Source organism: Sinocyclocheilus grahami, unplaced genomic scaffold, assembly GCF_001515645.1.
Source record: "Sinocyclocheilus grahami isolate Dianchi unplaced genomic scaffold, SAMN03320097.WGS_v1.1 scaffold63.1, whole genome shotgun sequence".
NCBI classification, from domain to species: domain Eukaryota; kingdom Metazoa; phylum Chordata; class Actinopteri; order Cypriniformes; family Cyprinidae; genus Sinocyclocheilus; species Sinocyclocheilus grahami.
In genome coordinates, this window is record NW_015505242.1 from 1,167,444 (window position 1) to 1,191,600 (window position 24,157).

Genomic DNA, 24,157 nt, shown 5'->3' on the forward strand with positions numbered 1-24,157 from the left:
GGAAATAAATAAATAAAATATAATATACAGTATATATATATATATATATATATATATATATATATATATTACCGATCCAGTGAATTATTATTGCTCACTATTTTCTATTTAGGGTATTTTAGTAATTTAAATAACATAGGTTATCTTAATATGTGATTAATTACATATTATTATAACATGATACCACCCAAATATGTATTTATTTCCTTGTAATTCTCGTTCTCATTGCAGGATGGTTTAGCCTATATTCACCATTAAGAAAAGTGATTAGAGTAGCCTGCTTAAAATAGCCTTGAACATAAAACAACAGGACAAAAACATAGTTGATGACTAAAAATAATAATTTCATGACTCTAGACATTGCTTTGTGAAGACAGTGGCATAATACAGTGACATAATATGTTTTTAGCCATATCAAAACAGTAGTATTGTGCATGGGTAAATTTTACCCGCTGGCAGTTTTAGTGTCAAATCCATATTTAAGCATTAAACTGTATTTTATATTTAACCCCAAATTTTGGAGTTGGTTGCCAGGTGTTCAGGTTGGTTGGTTTAATGTTCCATGTAGTTTGAAGTAGTTTTTTGTATTTGTTGTATTTGTAACTCAAAGTGTAAGCAATAGTATGAAAAGCATGAAAAATCATTAATTCTAGAATGCTTAAAACAAATCAAACCACACATATACATATGCACTGCTCACCTCTTCTGATCCTCCCTCAAATATGAGCAGGTCAAAAGGTATGGCTGCCACCATGTCTATGAAGAACCATCCCTTGAAGTAATGCACTGCTATCTTAGCCGGATGACTAACCACCTCTTCATTGGTGTTAACGTACGTAGTCCGAAAATTTATAAGAATGTCTACGATAAACATGATGTCCACCATGAGGTCCACCACGTTGAGCGGGCTGCAGGAATAACCACACTCTCGTCTCTTCTGCTCCTCCACATCATTGAGCAGGAAGGCCGCACTGTAGGGTGTGAAAACAGCGGTGTAGATGACTAGCAGCAGAATCAGCCAATCCCAGACTGCCTTAAAGGGGCTGTAGTGTAGGATGGTGAACTTGTTGATGCGTGACGTCTGAAGCTTATACTCTGGAAGCACGTCGGCGCCTAGCGACAACACCTAAAGCATGGAGATGCGGTTACTATGACAACAATGGTACTTTTAAATTTTGCAACTATTAACAGATATCAGAAGCTGCAAAATCAGAGACTGGAAACAACACAGTGACTCATGTATTAAATGTACACATGATTAAATTCATGCAGTGTAGAATGTGATTCAGATATTCATTATGTTAATAATCTAATAAATTTTACAATTAGAAATCATATTATCAGCATAGTAATTTGTCATGTTCATGGATTTTAGAATGTTCTTAAAGGGGTCATATGATGCTGCTAAAAAGAACATTATTTTGTGTATTTGGTGTAATGAAATGTGTTTATGCGGTTTAAAGTAAAAAAAACACATTATTTTCCCCATACTGTACATTATTGTTTCTCCTCTATGCCCCGCCTTTTTGAAACGCGTCGATTTTTACAAAGCTCATCGGTCTGAAAAAGCGAGGTGTGCTGTGAGTGGCCAGCTATCCAGTGCGTTGTGATTGGCCGAATACCTCAAGTGTGTGACGGAAATGTTACGCCTATCACCATACTGTTGATGCCGTGTCCCGGCCAGAGCGACGAGACAAAAACATTAAAACCCATTACAAACGAGGCATTTGTTGCATCCAGTGGGGACATAATTACTGATTATAATGACTTATACAGTCTTTTTACGCGTTGCGCTGCATTGCATCACGCCTCTGTCTGCATTTGTGATCAGAGAAATGACAAACAGCAAGTACTACTCTACACTGCCCAAAACTCGCGTTTGAATCATCAGTGGCAAATCCTTTAAATGAAAACGTACTTACAGACTGTGAGTCAGAACTGCCGGCATTGTAGTCTACTCTCCCAGGATCAGTAAACAGTCCTCCATAAAATGTGCTGCACACATCTGGATATTTGGGTTAAAATGTTCTGGAACAGTGTTGTAAATACAACTTAACCACTGATTTGTCCTCTTTTGGAAGACCAAGCAAAGTAGTTTCGCTTTTACAACGAAAAACACAGTGGCCTAGCGTGAGCCGAAGCCCCGGCTTAGCGTGCGCTGAGGCCGGGATAGAGTGAGCTGAGGCCTGTCAGATCCGACGAATGAGCGGCAACCACATGTGATGACCCCGGGCTGGACTCCGCTTCGTCCACGGTGAAAGTTGATGTATTCCCTCAGCGACCAGCACGGATCAGCTCTAGGCATGACGAAGCGGATATCGTCCTCTTTTGGAAGACCAAACAAAGTAGTTTCACTTTCACAACGAAGCACACAGCGTCTTCACGACATGGCTGCAGCGTCAACAATACTACAGTGAGAATAAAAGTTACGTTACGCAAATCTTCCCACAGAGCGACGTAGGTATGTTGGGGTGTGTTAGAACGAGCCGTTTTAGGTAGGTGTGGCTGACTCTAAACTTTTATAAAGAATATCTCTTTGGATTTGAGACTTTAGTCTTTGTAACTTTACAGATCTTCTTTATGCACCATGAGCTTGTAACACTCCAAAGAGAAAGGAAAAATTGAAATTGCATCGTATGACCCCTTTAAAATTTGGGTCACACTTTAGTTTGGCGACCAATTCTCACTATTAATTCTTTCCCCGCCATTGACGAGTTATCTTGTCTTTTACAAGAAAACGCTTCCCCGTCAAAGACAAGTTTTTACGGCTTTTCGTGTTTTCACTGTTATACACTCGGGGGCGCTATTACGCATCTTCTGAACGAGTACAAAACTTCCCGAACAAAAACACACATGAACAGGATGGAGAAACTAGCGATCTCTTATGTATACAGATGCATATGAAAAATAATGTGATCATCAGCAATAGACAGCATATAAATGAAAACTGCATAATATTACAGAGTAAAATGTTGATCCAGGAAGTGGTACATGTCTGTGCAAGCTTTATAGGTATTGATGGAAGCGATTTACTGGATTTCTGCTTTGATAATCGTACTGAATATTATCCAGATGTAGTTTTTGATAAAAATGTGATTTTCCCCCCTTTTTTCTCAAAATTATGATTTTTTTATGAAACCTACCTATATTCAAGCTTTGATAAAAAAAGAATGCTTTAAGCTAGAATAAAACTTTTTTTGTTGTTGTTTAAAAGTAGAGGCTCTGATCTTTATTTTGGTGTATTGCATATTCAAATATTCATACAGCAAAATATATTGGAGGCCATAAAATTTTAGTGAAAATCATCAAAATCGCTGGCGGTTGCTGGCAACTTTTTTCAATAATGCTGGCGGGGAAAGAGTTAACTAACTATTAACTATGACTTTTGCCTCAAACTCCTGATTTGCTGCTTAATAATAGTTAGTAAGGTAGTTGTTAAATTTGGGGTAGGATTATGGGATCTAAAATATGGCCACATATAATAAGGCATTAATATGTGCTATATAAGTACTAATAAACTGCCAAAATGCTAGTCCTAAGCATACTAATAAGCAACTAGTTAATAGTGAGAATTGCTCCCTAAACTTAAGTATTACCAAAACTAATATGGCATACTTTTACACAAGCTAAATTATATAATGTTTATGCAAATACTGGATTATTATTATCCAGGATTATTTGAAAATGATCCAAAGAGCATCTTGTTCTTCATTCTAATCCAGGGATTCCCAAACTGGGGTTTGCAAACCCCTAGGGGTTTGTGAGGGAACTACAGAGAGTTTGTGAGTTAATAATAATTGAAAATAATTTAAAACATTTTAATAATAATGAAACACTAACTTAAAAAATTTATATTTTATGTTTACCTGAATGTATTGTGACAATTAACCAACATTAGAGAACTGTGAACATGCAAATGTGTTAAATTATACAAATATTACATAATTTATTGAAATAAAGTAGGGCTGTCAATTTAACATGTTAACTTGGTGCGATTAATTATAGAACAAAATAACATGTTAAAATTACATTTTATTATTTTCTATTATATTTACAGAGTAAAATGTTGATCCAGGAAGTGGTACATGTCTGTGCAAGCTTTATAGGTATTGATGGAAGCGATTTACTGGATTTCTGCTTTGATAATCGTACTGAATATTATCCAGATGTAGTTTTTGATAAAAATGTGATTTTCTCACCTTTTTGCTCAAAATTATGATTTTTTTATGAAACCTACCTATATTCAAGCTTTGATAAAAAAAGAATGCTTTAAGCTAGAATAAAACTTTTTTTGTTGTTGTTTAAAAGTAGAGGCTCTGATCTTTATTTTGGTGTATTGCATATTCAAATATTCATACAGCAAAATATATTGGAGGCCATAAAATTTTAGTGAAAATCATCAAAATCGCTGGCGGTTGCTGGCAACTTTTTTCAATAATGCTGGCGGGGAAAGAGTTAACTAACTATTAACTATGACTTTTGCCTCAAACTCCTGATTTGCTGCTTAATAATAGTTAGTAAGGTAGTTGTTAAATTTGGGGTAGGATTATGGGATCTAAAATATGGCCACATATAATAAGGCATTAATATGTGCTATATAAGTACTAATAAACTGCCAAAATGCTAGTCCTAAGCATACTAATAAGCAACTAGTTAATAGTGAGAATTGCTCCCTAAACTTAAGTATTACCAAAACTAATATGGCATACTTTTACACAAGCTAAATTATATAATGTTTATGCAAATACTGGATTATTATTATCCAGGATTATTTGAAAATGATCCAAAGAGCATCTTGTTCTTCATTCTAATCCAGGGATTCCCAAACTGGGGTTTGCAAACCCCTAGGGGTTTGTGAGGGAACTACAGAGAGTTTGTGAGTTAATAATAATTGAAAATAATTTAAAACATTTTAATAATAATGAAACACTAACTTAAAAAATTTATATTTTATGTTTACCTGAATGTATTGTGACAATTAACCAACATTAGAGAACTGTGAACATGCAAATGTGTTAAATTATACAAATATTACATAATTTATTGAAATAAAGTAGGGCTGTCAATTTAACATGTTAACTTGGTGCGATTAATTATAGAACAAAATAACATGTTAAAATTACATTTTATTATTTTCTATTATATTATAGCATTCCCGGGTTTTTAACAGATCAAGTGAGCCAATGATTCAGTGACCAATTATTAAAGACAGCCTTGTTTTTAAATGAATCAGCCATTTGAATGAATCGGTTGAATGAATGACTTAAGACGTGACTTGTGGCCTCCGACAAGCAGTTTTAGTTTCATATTGAGAGCAACATTTAATTAAACAAAAAAAAAATCATGTCATATTTTAATATTCTTTTTAAAAAACAAACAAAAAACATTAATAGCCATTTACGATCATTATTTTTCAAAATATTTATTCTAAAGCTAAAAGCTTGGGAATCACTGGTTTAAGCAAAGGTCAAAGGTAAAAAATTGCATATTTGATTTGTGATACTGTTGATTTCCATCTTAATTTTGAAATTAGTTTTACGTTACCATTTTCAACCGTCTCTGACCCTTAGAACTGAACACACTGTTTTTCCTATTATACTTTTAAGACTTAAAGATGTAAATTAGTAAGTATAGTTCATACTGTTGTTAACATAATCATGGTTGTGATGCCAATATCATAAAGATTTTTGTAGCTTTATTTCTAGAAAAAATCTGTTCTGATTGGCCAGGATGCTTTGCAAGGTGAATGTTAGAGTATGTCAATTTAGTACTTAGTCATTGAGCTCCTTTTTTTAACAAGAGCATTACACTGTATGTCATATATATAAAAGAAATTTTGGGAAACTGAAGAGACAGCAATACATCATGCCTACAGTATGATGCAAATTTCATGATCCAGCTCTCAGATGGTAATGTGAAAAGCTGAGAGAAGGCCACATGGTGACGGGTCACAGCCGAGGCAGCCATGAGTTAATCATGGACCACAGCACACCATCCAGCCAGAGAAAAAATTACATACAGAAAGACTGTTATGTCCTTCCCATCAGGGAACCAGTCTGTACGGACAGGACCAGTCTGGGTGTTCAGTGAGCAAACAAATGCATAGGATTATATACACTGCATTATATTAAAGCATCCAGAAACACCCTGGACACTTATTATTACAAATGAGTAAACAGCTGCTTTGATCTGTACAGTGATGTATGACAGTATGCGTGTGGGACACATTAGGACAGTCTCAATGTCACAGAGGCAATTCTCATACAGGCCTCCTCTCCATTCCTCCACTGACACAGAGAGGATGAGAGACAATTTCCTCTTGCTTTCAGTGACAGTAATTGCCAAGCCTTCAGCTAGCCTGTGTGGGTATTTGTGCGTCATGAAGGGTGTCTTTCATTCTCTCTCTCTCACACACACACACACACACACACACACATGCAACTACACAAACTGGCTGAATAATGTAGGTATCTGCTGGGAGGCCCATGGGCTGCAGCCACTAAGAGGTCATATGCTATACTTTTAATAGTGTATGCTGCATTTATTTTATTTATATGACAATTTAACGTAACTGTTTACTATTTTAATGTATTTTAAATTGTAATTTATTCCTGTGAAGGCTGAATTTTCAGCATCATTACTCAAGTCTTCTGTGTCACATGATCCTTCAGAAATCTAATAGGCTGATTTGCTGCTAAAGAAACATTTATTATTATTTGCAAAGTTGAAAACAGTTGTGCAGTTGAATAATTTTTTTCATGATTCTTTGATGAATAGAAAGCTCCAAAGAAAAGCATTTATTTGAAATAGAATTGTATTTATTTTTGGCATTTTTGCCTTTAATGAGATAATGAGGATATATAGGTCTAGAGATCTGACAGGAAGTAAAGTGGAAGAGAGAGGTTTTTTGTAACAAAAACAACTTTAAAGTCTTTTAAAGTTGGTCTCTGTCTTTTGATCAACTAAATACTGTGTTTTGATCATCTAAATGCATCCTTGCTGAACAAAAGTACAGCACTGATATCTTAAAAAAGAAAAAAAAAACAGTACTGAGCCCAAAAACAAACATTATATATTTTTTTTACTTAATCTGTTATTGTCTGAATTATTTATTGTATGTTTAAATAAAAATCCTAATTTTGTATGAAATGTCTGAAAATTGTTTGGAATCTTTAGAATCAATTTTCTCAAAAAACAAACAAAAAAACATCACATACATTGACATTATTATTTCTCATCAACAGTTTCGAGTAGAAACATAATTATATTGTATCACTAGAAAGTGTCTTTGTCATCCTGTGCATAAAACTCAAATTGGGTCAAAGTGTCTCAAAATGGTGAAGCAGGTCAAAAAAATGCTCAGTATTGACTGAGGCCATCATAATTAGTAGAATAATTGCAGCTGGCTGTAAATCATGTGTTCTCCTAATTACTGTATATGAGTTTGTCTGTGTGTCACTTGACAAGTTGTGTCCTGCCAAATTATGTCACCCATGCAGTGTATAAATAAATGATTTGGGTTTAATTATTAATCAATAATGCAGTGCGGTAATCAAACTCTCGCTTTTAGTGACCTTTGTTGGCTTACTTCAGATTCAACTTTAAAGTTATGTTTATCTTTAAACTATTATTGTGGATAGCTTGGTTATTTTTAATCTAATATGGATGTGTTAAAAACACATGGTTGCGCATGAATGTAAGTGACTTCTCTGAAATTAGTTTTCATTTGAGGATTTCATTATTATTAAGAAGAGTATAAAGATATGTATTAAAGAAGCGATATATTAAAAAAGGGTCAATCAGAAAGAGAGAAATCATGTTCGGCATAAAGGTTGCGGGTGTGTGGGAGGCTGCATTTCAGGATTAGATGCCAAGACCAAGTTTAATTAGAGTCCAACTCTTCAACCAGCATGACACAAAGAATAGAAAAGATGAAACGAGCCATCTGTGTGTGTAACTGGCCATCTGGTTAGTTACAGGCAACAAGTCTATAATATGGCAAACAAACAAAAACAGCACCACTGACAGAAATAGACAGAAGAGGAGGGAGAGAGATACAAACTGAGCCAATATTTTGCGTATATGTGTTTTATTAGTGGTGCATGTTCGTATATGCACTACTAGATTTATTACTTCATGTTTCATGATTAGTTCCTTATTCCAGACATGTGGTTAAAATACATGTATGTAGAATATGGTGTACCACGCTTCTTATTGGTTTATCGGTCCAGCTCATTGTGCAGCAAATGCCAAATCTCAAGCAGAGGGACTTAAGTAGTTATGTAGAATCAACAGACATTTTATATCTACTTTGTGCTGTTATTGGTGTGTTGTAAATAGTTGTTTCATAGGAAGTCACCATCATAAGTGCTATCTTTGGTCAACATGAAACAGCATTCGCAACCCAATTTATTTCTGTAATATGACATATTTCTGAGTGAAACCCGATATTTAAAGAAAATAATATTCGAAGAACTTTCATCCATCAAGAATTGACTGAATAATGAAAAGGAGGTGTTACATACCAGATCCAGATAGTAATTCAAAGTTGGTACGATTTTGTTTTGGAAACATTAAAATCTCTTATGCTCACCAATGCTGCATTTATTTGATCAAACATATAGTAAAAACAGTAATATTGTGAAATGTTATTACAATGTGAAGTAATTATTTTTACTGAAATTTTTGATCAATTCAATGTGTTTTTGCTGGGTAATAAAGTATTATTTAAAAAAACATTACTGACAGCAAACCTTTAAACTGTAGTGTACATACAAATGAGAAAAACAACAAAGCGATTCACCTTAAGCAGGCAATAACATGAATGCTAAACATATAAAGTCTCAAACATTTCTTGAATATCGGATTCGGAAGATCAGTAAGGGGCGTGTCTAACAATGATAGGGAGAAGAGAACACTCAGTGAGTGCACAGGACGGATATTAGCTGATCGACTATAGATAGCAAGGGATGGCAGATAAAAAAAAAAAGAGAAAAATTTCGGAGGAACAAAACATTAAAATGAAGGGTTATGATCAGGCAAGAGGTAGGACCACGTAAATATTGGAGCAGCTTTCCAGCGGTGGAGAGAACTCAAGAAGCGGAAGGGAATCGGACGCTGAGGTTGCTTTGTTTCTTCTTGATAGGTGAGTTACATTAATTTTGCTTTTTCACACAACTTTTCTGTGTTGGCTTTTGCCTGAATATGCTGCGGCCGGCAGGCATAGCAGATTCCACCATTGTCGCTGCCAAGGTTGTGTACGTGTGGGGCGGAGTTATCAAAATAGGGGCAAGGTCCTGTTGGGGTATTCAAATATCAACATTGTTTCGCAAAAATTGCTTAGTGCACCTTTAAATCTTTTGTTTAAAGATTAGAAAGACAAACATTTTATTCATTGGAATAATGTGCAGTGATTAATACACACAACAGTATGAACAGAAGTTCAAAGAGAGAACTCCTGTAACGTTTACAGTAACGTTAATGAGTTGAATTAGTGTGTGTGTGTGTGTGTGTGTGTGTGTTAGTCCCATCTAACTTGCACTCCCAGTTGAAGGCCACTTCTCTCTTGCAATTAAGACAACCCTTTAAATGTCTGACTTTCCCATAAGAGAGACATAATGTAGTATTTAGTAGTAATCAATAGCATTTTGTGAGACCACTTTGTTGACTCTACTTTTTGGTTGCTGCATTTATAGTAGTAAATGAATGTTTCCATGATGTAATGTCCATCGCTCACCTGTGTGACCTTCTCTGTGACATTGTGTGTTCGATCTTTGACCTTTGGTGCAATGATGGTTTTCTCTGAGGAATGCGGAGATGATGCCCGCTTGTCATTGTTGGTCTCTGAGAAGTTTAGAGTGATGAGAGGGATCTTGTTGATGGTGCTGTACTTAGTAAGGTTTGAGTCAGACGTGGAACCCAAAATGCTGGACTTGATCTGATTAAATGGACCTAAAGCAAATACACACACACACACACACACACAAATTATGAGCAGGGTACAACTCTCTCTCTCTCGCTATCAAAAAAATAGCAGTCTATCACTTTAATAGTGACATCAACACTGATCATTTTAATAATCTGCATTTACAGACCAACATTATTAAAATCAGCACCACCACAAACAAGCGGATTGTGGATAAGTCAATTGCAAACACAACATACAAAGACAGAAGACACACGCACAACAGAGACATGACAACGGTTAAAAAAGTGAAGCTCTAGCCATACCCCTAGCCATCCAAGAGCGCGACACTAGCCAATGAGAAGAGAGTGAAAGAGAGGGGGAAGAGGAGCAAAGAATGATTTCACTTTTGAAAAGTTAAGAAGCCAAAGGTCAAGAGAATCTGGAATCATCTCAAGAACTCAACTGTCATAAACAGGTCACTGAACTGAAATGATCCACAGTCTTGTATATTGAAAAGATTTATAACAAGAATGCTTCAAGAATCTAAACAATCCATTCTCCTGTGGAATACATTAACTTTAACCTGAGGGGTTGAAAACCCATGTAGGTTAAGAAAGAGAGATTTAGAGGAAGAAAAGGGAGAGGAAGAAAAGAAAGACAGAAGAAGCTGCAAAAGCTCAAACTTAAAAATTAAAAATTAAAATTTCTTAAATATCGGCTCAAACAATCCAGCAAATGATTTCTGTCCCATGCACTTTCACGTCACGCAAGGCATTACGCATGCAAATCTCTCCTCTGTCGCTCTGGCACATTCACACTTATTTTTCAGTATTTTGTGATTGTTAATTTGGTGTGTTTCAGGAGCATTCAGTGTAAACCTGAGCATGCTTTACACAGGCAGGCAGGCAGGCAAGCATGTGCTGAGTAACAGCTCTGTTACCTTTAATACTACGCCCATTATCTGAGAAAGCAATAGATCATGGATAAACAGGGCGTAAGGAGAGAAAGACAGCGAAAGGCAATCAAAAGCATCAGTGACAGGTGAGATCTATTAGGTTTTTTAAACTGTATAAGGGTATGTGATAGTAAAACAAATCCCTAGAAGAATAGCAGAACCTAAAACTCTTGTGCTACTCAGAAGAAAATACAGTTCATAAAGACAATAAATCATTTAGGTGGGGAGGAAGTATAGGCATAAATAATGATTTTGGTTGAGTTTAACAGTTTTCAACTTTCACTTATATTACCAGTTACATTATCATTAGGTAACATCTTTCTAAAAGTGGCATTTCGCTCGAATAGCAAACATACAATTTCATATTTTATATTAGGAATAGACTATAAAAATGTAAATTGTGCTTAACGCTGTAAATTGTGAGAAGGTTTGTTAGGTATCTTCTTTCAAAGTATAATAAATCACTTGGTCAATGAACAACCTTGAGATGTTTAACACATTAAATCAAAATGTTGTGACAGTTTCCTTGAACTCTACATTACTTTTGATATGATATGCAAAAGTGTGCATCTTTGATAAGATGACTCTGCATATTAAAAGCACTGTACAATAAACAATACATTTCTTACCTTACAATTCACTTCATGTACAAGCTGTATGCTGTACTTTATTGCTTATCATGATGGAAATCTATACTAAAAATATACAACTTTGTCTGTCTTACTAACTTAACAATTCACATCACGTTCCTGTGGATTTTATTGCCCTTTTATTTAACGCAGGCAATAAAAAACTAAATTTAATGTGACATGTAATTGGCAAAAACTAAAGTAATTTGTCCTTGTAAAGACATCTCTCTACAGTCACAACAACATTTTTTAATTATGTTATAGCTATCACTAAAAAAGAACGTGGCTGGAGTACAAACATGGTCAGTCCATTAACAACTACATCCAAGTGCCAAACAACTATAAAACCAGCTGCAGTTGAATTTAATGCTCAGCAATTTCAGGTTACACATTTCAGGATATAGGTCACAGTTTAACATCTGCTGTGTCCTAGAGCCTTACAAAGTCAAGGCAGTGAGAAAATTACTCATTTTAATGAGAAAAGCTGCCCTGTCTCTTGATTTCATCAGTCAGTTTCAAGGGCTAAGAAAAAAAGATTAGTTTTTACTTTTAAATATTTAAGCACAGTTAAATGTGGAAACCTTACATTCACTCATGTATATTTTTGGCTAGATACCTTGACCTAACTGTCAACTGTTACACTCTAGGAAATAGCCTACCCTATTCATATGTAGTGCCTCATTAAATATGATAAAGTTTCTAAATTAATAGAACCATCTTATAATTTCAACATACGTGAATTGAAAGTCCTCATAGAGATAAGCAAGCAGTGTTTTTAATTTCTGCTCCTTGCAGTTCATTTTACCAAATTAAGTCACTTTGAAGGAATAGTTTACACAAAACTGAAAATTTTCTCAAAATGTATTTCATCCTCAGGCCTTCCAATATGTAGATGAGTTTGTTTCTTCTTCAGAACAAACTGGAGAAATTTACTCAAAATGTGTCTTCTGCAGTGAATGAGTTCAAACAGCTGATAAAAACATCGTAATAATCCACACTCCAGCCCATCAATGAACTACTTGTGACTCGAAAAGCTGTAATAATATCTGTTAGATCTGTTAGTGTCACGAATCCGGTCCATGAACTTCCAATTTCATTGACTCTCGCACTACACACTGTTGCACATCACCCCGGACTACATTTCCCATCATGCATTGCACTGATTGCACTCAGCACGGATTGCACACAGCTGTTTTTCTGTCCCATGCACTTTCACGTCACGCAAGGCATTACGCATGCAAATCTCTCCTCTGTCGCTCTGGCACATTCACACTTATTTTTCAGTATTTTGTGATTGTTAATTTGGTGTGTTTCAGGAGCATTCAGTGTAAACCTGAGCATGCTTTACACAGGCAGGCAGGCAGGCAAGCATGTGCTGAGTAACAGCTCTGTTACCTTTAATACTACGCCCATTATCTGAGAAAGCAATAGATCATGGATAAACAGGGCGTAAGGAGAGAAAGACAGCGAAAGGCAATCAAAAGCATCAGTGACAGGTGAGATCTATTAGGTTTTTTAAACTGTATAAGGGTATGTGATAGTAAAACAAATCCCTAGAAGAATAGCAGAACCTAAAACTCTTGTGCTACTCAGAAGAAAATACAGTTCATAAAGACAATAAATCATTTAGGTGGGGAGGAAGTATAGGCATAAATAATGATTTTGGTTGAGTTTAACAGTTTTCAACTTTCACTTATATTACCAGTTACATTATCATTAGGTAACATCTTTCTAAAAGTGGCATTTCGCTCGAATAGCAAACATACAATTTCATATTTTATATTAGGAATAGACTATAAAAATGTAAATTGTGCTTAACGCTGTAAATTGTGAGAAGGTTTGTTAGGTATCTTCTTTCAAAGTATAATAAATCACTTGGTCAATGAACAACCTTGAGATGTTTAACACATTAAATCAAAATGTTGTGACAGTTTCCTTGAACTCTACATTACTTTTGATATGATATGCAAAAGTGTGCATCTTTGATAAGATGACTCTGCATATTAAAAGCACTGTACAATAAACAATACATTTCTTACCTTACAATTCACTTCATGTACAAGCTGTATGCTGTACTTTATTGCTTATCATGATGGAAATCTATACTAAAAATATACAACTTTGTCTGTCTTACTAACTTAACAATTCACATCACGTTCCTGTGGATTTTATTGCCCTTTTATTTAACGCAGGCAATAAAAAACTAAATTTAATGTGACATGTAATTGGCAAAAACTAAAGTAATTTGTCCTTGTAAAGACATCTCTCTACAGTCACAACAACATTTTTTAATTATGTTATAGCTATCACTAAAAAAGAACGTGGCTGGAGTACAAACATGGTCAGTCCATTAACAACTACATCCAAGTGCCAAACAACTATAAAACCAGCTGCAGTTGAATTTAATGCTCAGCAATTTCAGGTTACACATTTCAGGATATAGGTCACAGTTTAACATCTGCTGTGTCCTAGAGCCTTACAAAGTCAAGGCAGTGAGAAAATTACTCATTTTAATGAGAAAAGCTGCCCTGTCTCTTGATTTCATCAGTCAGTTTCAAGGGCTAAGAAAAAAAGATTAGTTTTTACTTTTAAATATTTAAGCACAGTTAAATGTGGAAACCTTACATTCACTCATGTATATTTTTGGCTAGATACCTTGACCTAACTGTCAACTGTTACACTCTAGGAAATAGCCTACCCTATTCATATGTAGTGCCTCATTAAATATGATAAAGTTTCTAAATTAATAGAACCATCTTATAATTTCAACATACGTGAATTGAAAGTCCTCATAGAGATAAGCAAGCAGTGTTTTTAATTTCTGCTCCTTGCAGTTCATTTTACCAAATTAAGTCACTTTGAAGGAATAGTTTACACAAAACTGAAAATTTTCTCAAAATGTATTTCATCCTCAGGCCTTCCAATATGTAGATGAGTTTGTTTCTTCTTCAGAACAAACTGGAGAAATTTACTCAAAATGTGTCTTCTGCAGTGAATGAGTTCAAACAGCTGATAAAAACATCGTAATAATCCACACTCCAGCCCATCAATGAACTACTTGTGACTCGAAAAGCTGTAATAATATCTGTTAGATCTGTTAGTGTCACGAATCCGGTCCATGAACTTCCAATTTCATTGACTCTCGCACTACACACTGTTGCACATCACCCCGGACTACATTTCCCATCATGCATTGGCCTTAGCCTTAGCCTTAGCCTTAGCCTTAGCCTCGTTCTCGGTTTCTGATCTTCGCCTGGTTTCCTGGATTTCTCCCCTAGTCTTGCCCCTTCTGATTCTGTCTGCAGTTCATCGACCCACGCTAGCCCTAGGATTATTCTTGTGTTTTGCCCGCCATATACCTGTCTGCCTCAGTTTGACCCTGCCTGCTTCATGACCATGTCTCTGTCTTCTCCACAATAAAAGCTTTGCGAATGGATCCGCACGTCTCGCGTCTCGTCAGCCCTGTAACAGTTAGATCATGCCTCATAACAGAAATATCAGAACCAGCCCTGGATGCCAGATCCTGTGTTAACAGTCTTCAATCAGCCAAGTAGTTGACTGAGTAAAGCCAGAGAAGAGCAGAAGCAGGAAACGAAGTAATGATAAAAAAGAGCAAAGCTTATTGAATAGTTGCGTATGTTTCAATGCTCAGACTTTATCTGCCCAGCATAAATACAACAAGTGTCATTATACCACAATCAATAGCAATGGAAAATTACAGCTTCACAACAATGTCCCGTGACGTTAAAAACCTTGGAATGGAGACATTCTCTTATCTCTTACGCATGAACACAAATATCCTTGAAACCACAAATCTAACGTCTAACCAACAATGGAAAAATAACATAAAACATAATAATAATATAAATGACTAATCAATTAATATAATGAGTATATAAATGGTTTAAAATTAATATTATAAATAATTATACGATTAAATGGAATAATAAAATGATTATGAATGAATGAATGAATGCAGGAATATGAAAGAAAGAAAGTAAGTAAAACAACACAAATGTATGGCTGCTCTCTTGAGGCAAAACACACAGTTTGCATTTGAGGATCCTTAGATCCTTCATATCATTAAGATTTTTATCATTTCAAACATTTACCTCCAGCAAAATACGAGTCCTATATCCATAATATTGGATGTGCAGTTGGAGTGAATGTCATTTTGTCTGAATCAGAAGAGAAATATGCACAGATCAAGCACCATTTACAAGTGAAAAAAACATTCCAAAACAGTTCTAAACAAATGTGTGGGTGGATTTTAATGTGAGAGGACAACGGTGGACGAACCTTTTCACTGGAGGTTTATTTCACTGGAACATTATTATGGCTTATGGCCAAAAGGGACAGTTTAAAGTTAAAATTATGGATTTTGTTTTTATTACAAACACAGGTTTTCACTTCAGAAGACATAAATTGGTGGACTCGAGTCATGTGGGTTACTTGTGGATTATTGTGATGTTTTTATCAGCTGTTTGGACTCATTCTGACAGCACCCATTCACTGCTGAGGATCCACTGGTGAGCAATAGATGTAATGCTAAATTTCCCCAAATCTGTTCAGGTGAATGAAACGAACTCATCTACCTCTTGGAAGGCCTGAGGGTGAGTAAATATTAAGCAATTTTTGGGTTAACTATTCCTTTGACACAACCGATTACAGTCATATAATTCTTCTCAAAAGCTTATGCTTGTGTATTTAGATGTGTTTGTATACCTTCGCTAGCGTGGCGATCACGGTACATCCTCTGTGTCTGCGTGCTGAGTCCTTCTAAATCTTGTGTAGATGATACTCTCCTAAACGTGCACATACTGGCCCGTGATGCTCTCCTAGATGCAGTCGGCAAAGGCTCCTGTGGGTCCACCCGTTCCCAAGGGCCCCGTGGAGACGAGTGATCTTGTGGCCCTGAGATCGGTGAGCATGACCCCAGATAATTCTGGCCAATCAGAGCCCAGGTGTCATTTCCATAGGAAGGGCTACAGCTCTCACCGGTGGGTGGATGGAGCTCACGTGGAGAAAGGGAAAGAGAGACAGATGACGAGCAGGAAGAGCGTTTCTCATTCTGATCAGCCGAATGGATGGTCACCTCATCCGGGTCTTCCTGGGGGAGGGATTGCTTACTCACTCCCAGCATGCTCAGCGGTGCAGGCAGACGAAAACGGAAGAAACGTCCTTTTTCTACAGAAAAAAAAGAACAGAGTAATTTTCAGAGGAGGTAACAGGAAATAGGCATTATTTTATTATACTGTATAAAAAGGCAAAGTTAACAGTCATATATATATCCATCTCTAGGGGCGGAAATTACAAGGGACTTAGGGAAAAAATGCCACCAAAACAAACAAAAATGCCCTCCAAATTCAAGATAAGGGGGCCCTGTACAATTTAACTACATTTATCAAGACATAATGGTTGTTGATTGTGGCATAAGATGTGTTGCATCAAATTCTTTTTATGCATATTTTTGCAGCATTACAAATTTGCTCATAAACAGCAAAGTGCAGATATGATGCAAGATTCATTTTGCAGTGTAGACAGCTTCAGTGATTATAATGGATACTCAGATACATTAAATGTATACACAAATACATTTAAGAAAGTAATTATAAAAACTGCCCCTTACAAAGTAAAAAAAATTAAAAAAATCCCCCTGCAAATCAATTCCAGGGAGCAAACATTGTTCCTTTATTTGAAATATTATTTCTGAACCTGTCTTCCTCCACCTTCTTAAAGGCGCAATATATAATATTGACAGCTGGTGGTTGAAATGGGTACTACAGTCAAAATGTAAAATATTGGAGAGTTGTTACGTTTCCTCCTCCTGAGACTTGCCTTTCACGGGGGTTGCCAGATTGAGGACACACAACATGAACGAGCACAACTGACAATGGTAAGCAACAAGCCTTGCACTGTAAGGGTGATGATACATGGGGAAACTTTTTGAGCAATTTTGCTGGCCAACTTTTTTTGAGCAATGTTGCTTGGGCACTTTCACATTGAGAATGGATAACAAACGTCTATCTGGATACTTTAGATCGGTCGTGGGCCCTGTGTCTCATCTGGTTGCCCATTGGCAGCAACATTGCCCAAAAAGTTTCCCCGTGTATCATCAGCTTTAGTTTATAAGATGATTTATCTGCATTTTAATATGCCTCTGGTCACAGAGCTTTTTAGATAGATGCCTTTTTTAGTTCGGGTAGAATCTGCAATCTCTGCTCCAGTTCATTTGCTCACTTAATGACTGCAATATGCTGTGTTTTCTGTCAGCTGGCAACCCTAGGGTGTCAAAATACTATTGGGTAAACTGACAGTGGGTGGAATCCCACAGACTAAACTGGTTTGGGGTCAGTTTGGCGGTTTTCAAACATATAAATCGCATAGGCTAATTGTTTAACAAACAAGCCCAAGTATGCATGTAGGCCTACTGCATCCAGTCAGTCATCACAACGTTACTACACACACACACTGCAAAGGCGCTGGTGCTGATGTAAACGTCGACAGCCGCACTTATCACGAGGGCTCAGCAGACAGACATTATGATTCATGAGTTACAAGTTTTTAGCGTAATAAATTATAACGTATCTGATTTTAAATGTAGTGACTGTATATTCAAGTAATCACAATGCCTAAATAAGTTAAAGAGTGGGAGAGTGACTCAACTCTCAAAACGTGAATTATTGTGGAGTGAGATGATACAAAGGCTCTATCACTGCAACTCCGAAATCAGAGCACATTTGAATTAATCAAAACCGAAACTAAATATCTCGGTTCATAGTTCATACGATCCTGTCTTTTATTTTTTAAACGGTCCAGATTGATAAATCCTTGAAAACTGCTAGACTTGATTAGTTCTGACTGTGCAAAGTTCTGTATTATGTTCTACGATATGAACTTAACAAGAGGCTTCCTCTAGTTCTGTGTAAAATTATAGAGCGACACGAAGGTAAGCGCATTATTATTGTTGTTGTTGTTGTTTTTTTAATTGTCGGATTATAATTGAGTATGTATCATTGAATGACACAGTTTTGACTGTCGTGGTGTGTGCATGAACGAGTGTAAAATACCTGCTAATTACGTTGCTTTTTCCTATCACTTATACTGGGCACTTTTTGCATTTAAATTGGATTATTCTGACTGCTGACATTGAAAATTATGCATTTCTTGATTGCCGTTTTGACAGTGTCTGCTTGCATATTTAATCATGTTCGGTAGCCCTAATTCTCTTTAATGTAGGCTATTTGCCCCGATTCGATCTGTTTACCTTGGAAAATCTAACGTTATATTTAGCCTATATTATTTTGTCATCATTATTTTGTTTTAAGGAGTTAAAATGGCCCTTATCAACCTTGATTTGGATATTACAAACAGCCCTGACTAAACAGTGCCTCTAACTCGCACACATACAGTACGAACACACACAGATGGCCTTTTCAAAACATTCCCTGTTGCTATGATACCACAGAGACGGTATTAGCATTGGATATTAATTGGATTTCACAGTTCAGATGTGACTTTCCAATACAGTTAGAGGAGGACATCAGGCAGGGTGTGTGTACTGTATGTGTGTATGTGCACATGTGTAAACTGATGCAGTAGCATATTTAGCAGAAAATGCAATGCAGCAGTTTTATTGCTAACAGGTCTCTATGAACATTTGTCATAATTATAGCATGTGCACACACACGCACACACTCTGTTTGTATTGGATGGTTTAGTGAGCACCATTTTACTGAATGGGATCCTATAAATGAAGCACCGTTCAGCACCTGGCCTCAGGGATCCAAATAATTGTAACACTGTGTCACATAAATTATTTCCCCCCACTTCATTTCCTTTCTGGCTGAATGGGTTTGGTCTTGACAGTGTGTGCTGTTGAGCCAGAGCAACTGGAGCAAATGAAACCTTTCTCTCTCTTCCTCTGCTTTCTCCATATTTTTTCCTGCACACCTCTCCATCTATTACTTCTCAGCCACCATGCTCCATTTGTTTGAAAATTTCTCTTCCTCTCTCTCATCTGACAGACAGGTAGTAAGCAATTAAAGCAGATGCTGGCAATGGATCGCATTGATGGAAATGAAAAAAGAGGGAATTATTGAAAGAAAAGAAAAAATACTAAAGAAGGAGCCTCACTTTGTTCTTGTCTGGTTGGCGAGGTGTGGTTGAGTCGGTCTAATGAATCCATGCTGCCCTCTTTCAGCACGTAATCGAAGCTCAAGATGAACATCATGACAACACCCTCTTCGTTCTTCACTGGAATGATGTGTGTCGCACATAGGAAGTCTGATCCTGCAAACATAAAGCGACAACATTTTCTATTTATTATCTTTTGGTTTAGATAGCAAATCAAATCCAACCATTAAGTTCAGTGAGCATCTTTGCATCTTAAAATGACTATTGACCTCTGATTAATTAAGAGTCATCAAATTAATTCGCTTAATTAGCAGAAGTGTAAAGATAAATAACCAGAGGCAGAAGGTGGTTATGGAGAGCAGGTTATATTTGCTACTTTGCTACATAAACAAACATGCAGTTTTGGGTTGGGTTGATGCTCATTCAATATGACAGGTTAAGGATTAATTCCTGACAGGCAAAGATGAGGGTCGCCATGGCAACTATAGGGCAAGACAACCCTTGAGAAAAAGCACAATGGAGCCATGGCACTGATCTGTCTTCACATTTGATAGAAACCTATGGATTTGAGTTGATCATTACTGGGGCACAATAGTTGGCATGCAAATTAGACATTGACCTCCATCTCTAAAGACACAATTATCCTCATCATTGTCATAACTATTATCATTCATAACCATCATTCAGTTTTTTTCAATGCATTCATATGAGCAACTGACTTACAGTAATGTGTCATTGGCACTGGAGTTTGAGATGTCAGTTCATTACCACACAAGATTATAAACACTGTCACTGCTTTAGCATAAACTCCAGATTCTTAAGAGTATTACACTTCAGAGTTACTGGCACTTTCCCTGTATTTCCCCTTTCTTCTTCTTCTTCTTCTTCTTTTTTTTTAAACAAAACAAGCACATCCCATGTTCTTTAGAGAGAAACTAGATTATTAAAATATCTTCCAAGGAGGCCACAGGTTGAAAAAACTAAATGCTAAAAACTTTAGAATCACAAAAAGAATCGTTAATTATTTGACCTCCGACACTCCTAGTTTATGTTAATAATATATTATAGTTTGCACCCTGATCACAGTTTATTTAATGTTATTGCTGGTAAATAACATAGTAGCCTTCTAAACTGTATTCAGTCATGTCCCAAATTTTGGTAAAAGGACTTGAGGTATATCTGGTTGCATATGCCAGATAAAATGAATAGAAAACAGCTCATACACAATTTTTCTATAATATAATATAATAATTTGTCATCCTTAGTAAGCACCTCCTTTCATTGACTAATTCTGAGTTGAAAAAGAGTTTTAATTTTTATTTTATACTCTACACAGTATACATGAAAAGTTGATCTCTGTTCTACTGTGTCACCAACGGTCACTGTCACTCAAAAAGATGGAAACTGCGACTTCAGGTCTCTGCAAATTGCTGTCATTGTGATCTGATCGCCCTTTCAGGATGAGGAGTTCATCTGCTTTGATGGCTACTCTTGTCAGTTTATTGAGAATTATCTCAGCAACAATCTGAGAGCAGTACAGAGTTTACCGTGACAAGAATTCCCTGTATGATTATTCCGGCCTGCAGGAGCAACCTTTGTGTGTGAGCCTGTTGAATCAGCTCAATTTAGAATGAACTTGTTTGAATGATCACATATCAATTAGAAAGACACAGAAGAAAGAAGTTGTGTTTGTTTGTCTGCTTTATTTGGCCATGTGATCTATAAATAAATCTGAGCTTTCATCTAGTGTGCCCAGTGTTTCTCTGTCAATCTGTGATATTATTAGCGGCTGTGCGCACACACACACACACACACACACACAACAGAGCTTCTGCAATCAGCACCTGCAGAACATCTATAATGCACAAACACACACACACATGCACACACCTGGAACTAACAACAGCAATCAGTGATTAAAGAGCTCAGATAAACAATATCATCATTATGGCAGTTACAATGATAGAGCTCAGAGAACATCAGCTTCATGGTTATATATCATCTTGGAGGGTTTTTTTTTTTTACTTCTGTGCTAAGGCAAATCACAGTAACTGCTCTATACATTTGCTCGAAAATGAATTATGATTGACATCAAATCAGTCTATAATTTGTCCAGTGACCCAACATTTTTCAAACTGGGGTCCGGGACTCCCAAGGGGTTGTTGCAGGGTCTACAGAATTTTTTTTAAAAAGTGTAAAAAAATAGAACAGAATAGAATAAGAAAAAGAGTATAGAATCACAAAATGAATACTGATATTGTTTCAGAAACTCATGAAAATTCTGGTATCCGATATCTGTGTTTAAATTAATACCTGCCCAAAAGGATTGTCTGCATTTATCGCTTTACTATGCACATGGTAGACCCTCAGGTTTTGAATAGCCGTGCTATTAAAATGATTTATATAATTCACGTTGAGTGGCCATTATTATTTGCCAGCATGGACAACGGCTGTCATGGATGTTTTGCAGCACAAAATCTGACTGGATAAATAACAAAAAATTACAGTAATTTTCATTCGTTAGGCTATTTTATCTATAGCTCGTTAGAGGTAGAATTCTTTAGTGAAATAAAGTAGTGCCAAGATGATATTTATTGAAATTAATTCAAATGAATTAACGAGAGAGAAAGAGAGAAAGAGAGAATGCGCGAGCGAGTGTGAAGTTTGCGAACAAGTGAAGCTTGTTGGATTAATTACAAAAACTGCTAAGTTATCACCTCATTGCTGAGATATATAATGTAGCTTTTTAGCTGTTTTATAAAATTCACGGGGCAGGGGTTGAAAACCAGCTCCTGAATGTACAATTTCTTACATATATATAGTTTCCATCTCAATAAAATGCAAGCGCAAACAGCACACTGGCATTAAAACACAATCTTTATGGGCAAACGTGTAGCCCTCGCATTGGGAGTTCTGCAGTATCGGATATTTGTGTTTCTGTTTAGACGTAGTTTTGATGTCCAGATATCGGATATGTATCTGATTTAAAACTACATTTGGAAGTAAATCGAATACGAAAAAAATCGGAATACGAAAAAAATCGGATCTCATGCAGGATTTTGTGTTTACACATGTGCAACGAATTCCAATCTGTGTTAGATGTGAGCAAAAAAAATCTGATTTTTTTTGTGCCAGTGTAAATGCAACCTAAGTCCATTCAGTGGGTTGTGGGTACTGTTGTTTGCCTTGGTGCCAATTGTTCAGTCTGGTCAACTAATTAAAAATTTATATTAAATAAATCTATCATTAAAAAAACTAAAATTCTATCTACAAATTCATTAACTGCCATCAAGTCTATGACAGAGTGTGTTCTCTATGGGTACTGTGCATTAATATAGCATCTGTGAATAGGTATTTCATATCACAGTATATTGAGAGTATTCGCACAGCTGTATAGACTAATTAGTAGCCAGGACTGTAAAGTTTTAAAGGGGTCATATAATGCAATTTCAAGTTTTCCTTTCTCTTTGGAGTGTTACAAGCTGTTCGTGAATAGATAAGAGCCCTAAAGTTGCAAAGAGTCTCAAACCCAAAGAGATATTCTTTATAAAAGTTAAGACTCGTCCATGCCCTCCTAAAACGCCTCGTTTAAACCCGCCCCCACATATCTACGTCACTGTGTGGGAAGATTTGCATAACACCGCCCAAATGTTCATGCAAAGAAAGAAGGCGTAACTTTGATTCTCGCTGTAGTATTGTTGCCGCAGCCGCCATGACGTGGAGATGCTGTGTGTTTCGTTGTGAAAGCAAAACTACTTTGTTTGGCCTTCCAAAAGAGGACACAACTAGAAATCAGTGGTTAAGTTGTATTTACAACACTGTTCCAGAACAGTTCAACCCTAATATTCAGATGTGAGCAACGCATTTACGGAGGACGAGGACTGTTTCCTGGGAGAGTATAGCCTACAATGCTGGTGTTCTGACAAATAATACTGACTCACAGCCTGTAAGTACGCTTTCATATTTAAAGGATTTGCCACAGATGATTCAAACGCGAGTTTTGAGCAGTGTAGAGTAGCGCTTGTTGTTTGTCGTTTCTCTGATCACAAATGCAGACATGGTTTTATGTTTACGCGGCGTGATGCAACGCAACGCGTAAAAAAACAGTATAAGTCATTATAATCAGTAATTATGTCCCCCCTGCAGGGCTAGACAATAATTCAATATCAATATGTATTGCAATATAGTTTTTTTCAGTAACAGTGATATGATTTTTAAACACATTTCCGATATCTCGATATACATTACCAGTGTTTCCCATACATTGATTTATTTGTGGTGTTTGATTTCGTTGAATAAACATGAGCACTGCACTTTTCAAAATCAAAATGTGGCGTGGGTGTTTTATATGAATGTATCTCTGAAGGGAACTGACTGTCTTCAGAAAAGTTTCGATAGCATTTTCATTTTATCTGATAAAGTAGCGTTAATGCCTGCAGCTACTTTGATTACAGTTGTTACCGGGGAAACCGCTAGTTTTATCACTCTAAAAGCGCCTCCTGCTGGCAGAGAATTAGTTTGCATTTTCAA

At 36.3% G+C, this 24,157-nt stretch overlaps 1 pseudogene; it reads right to left on the minus strand.

Annotated features, from left to right (window-relative positions):
* The window catches only part of LOC107584780 (potassium voltage-gated channel subfamily H member 7-like), a 62,636-nt pseudogene that overhangs the window by 18,749 nt on the left and 19,730 nt on the right, over positions 1 to 24,157 (minus strand).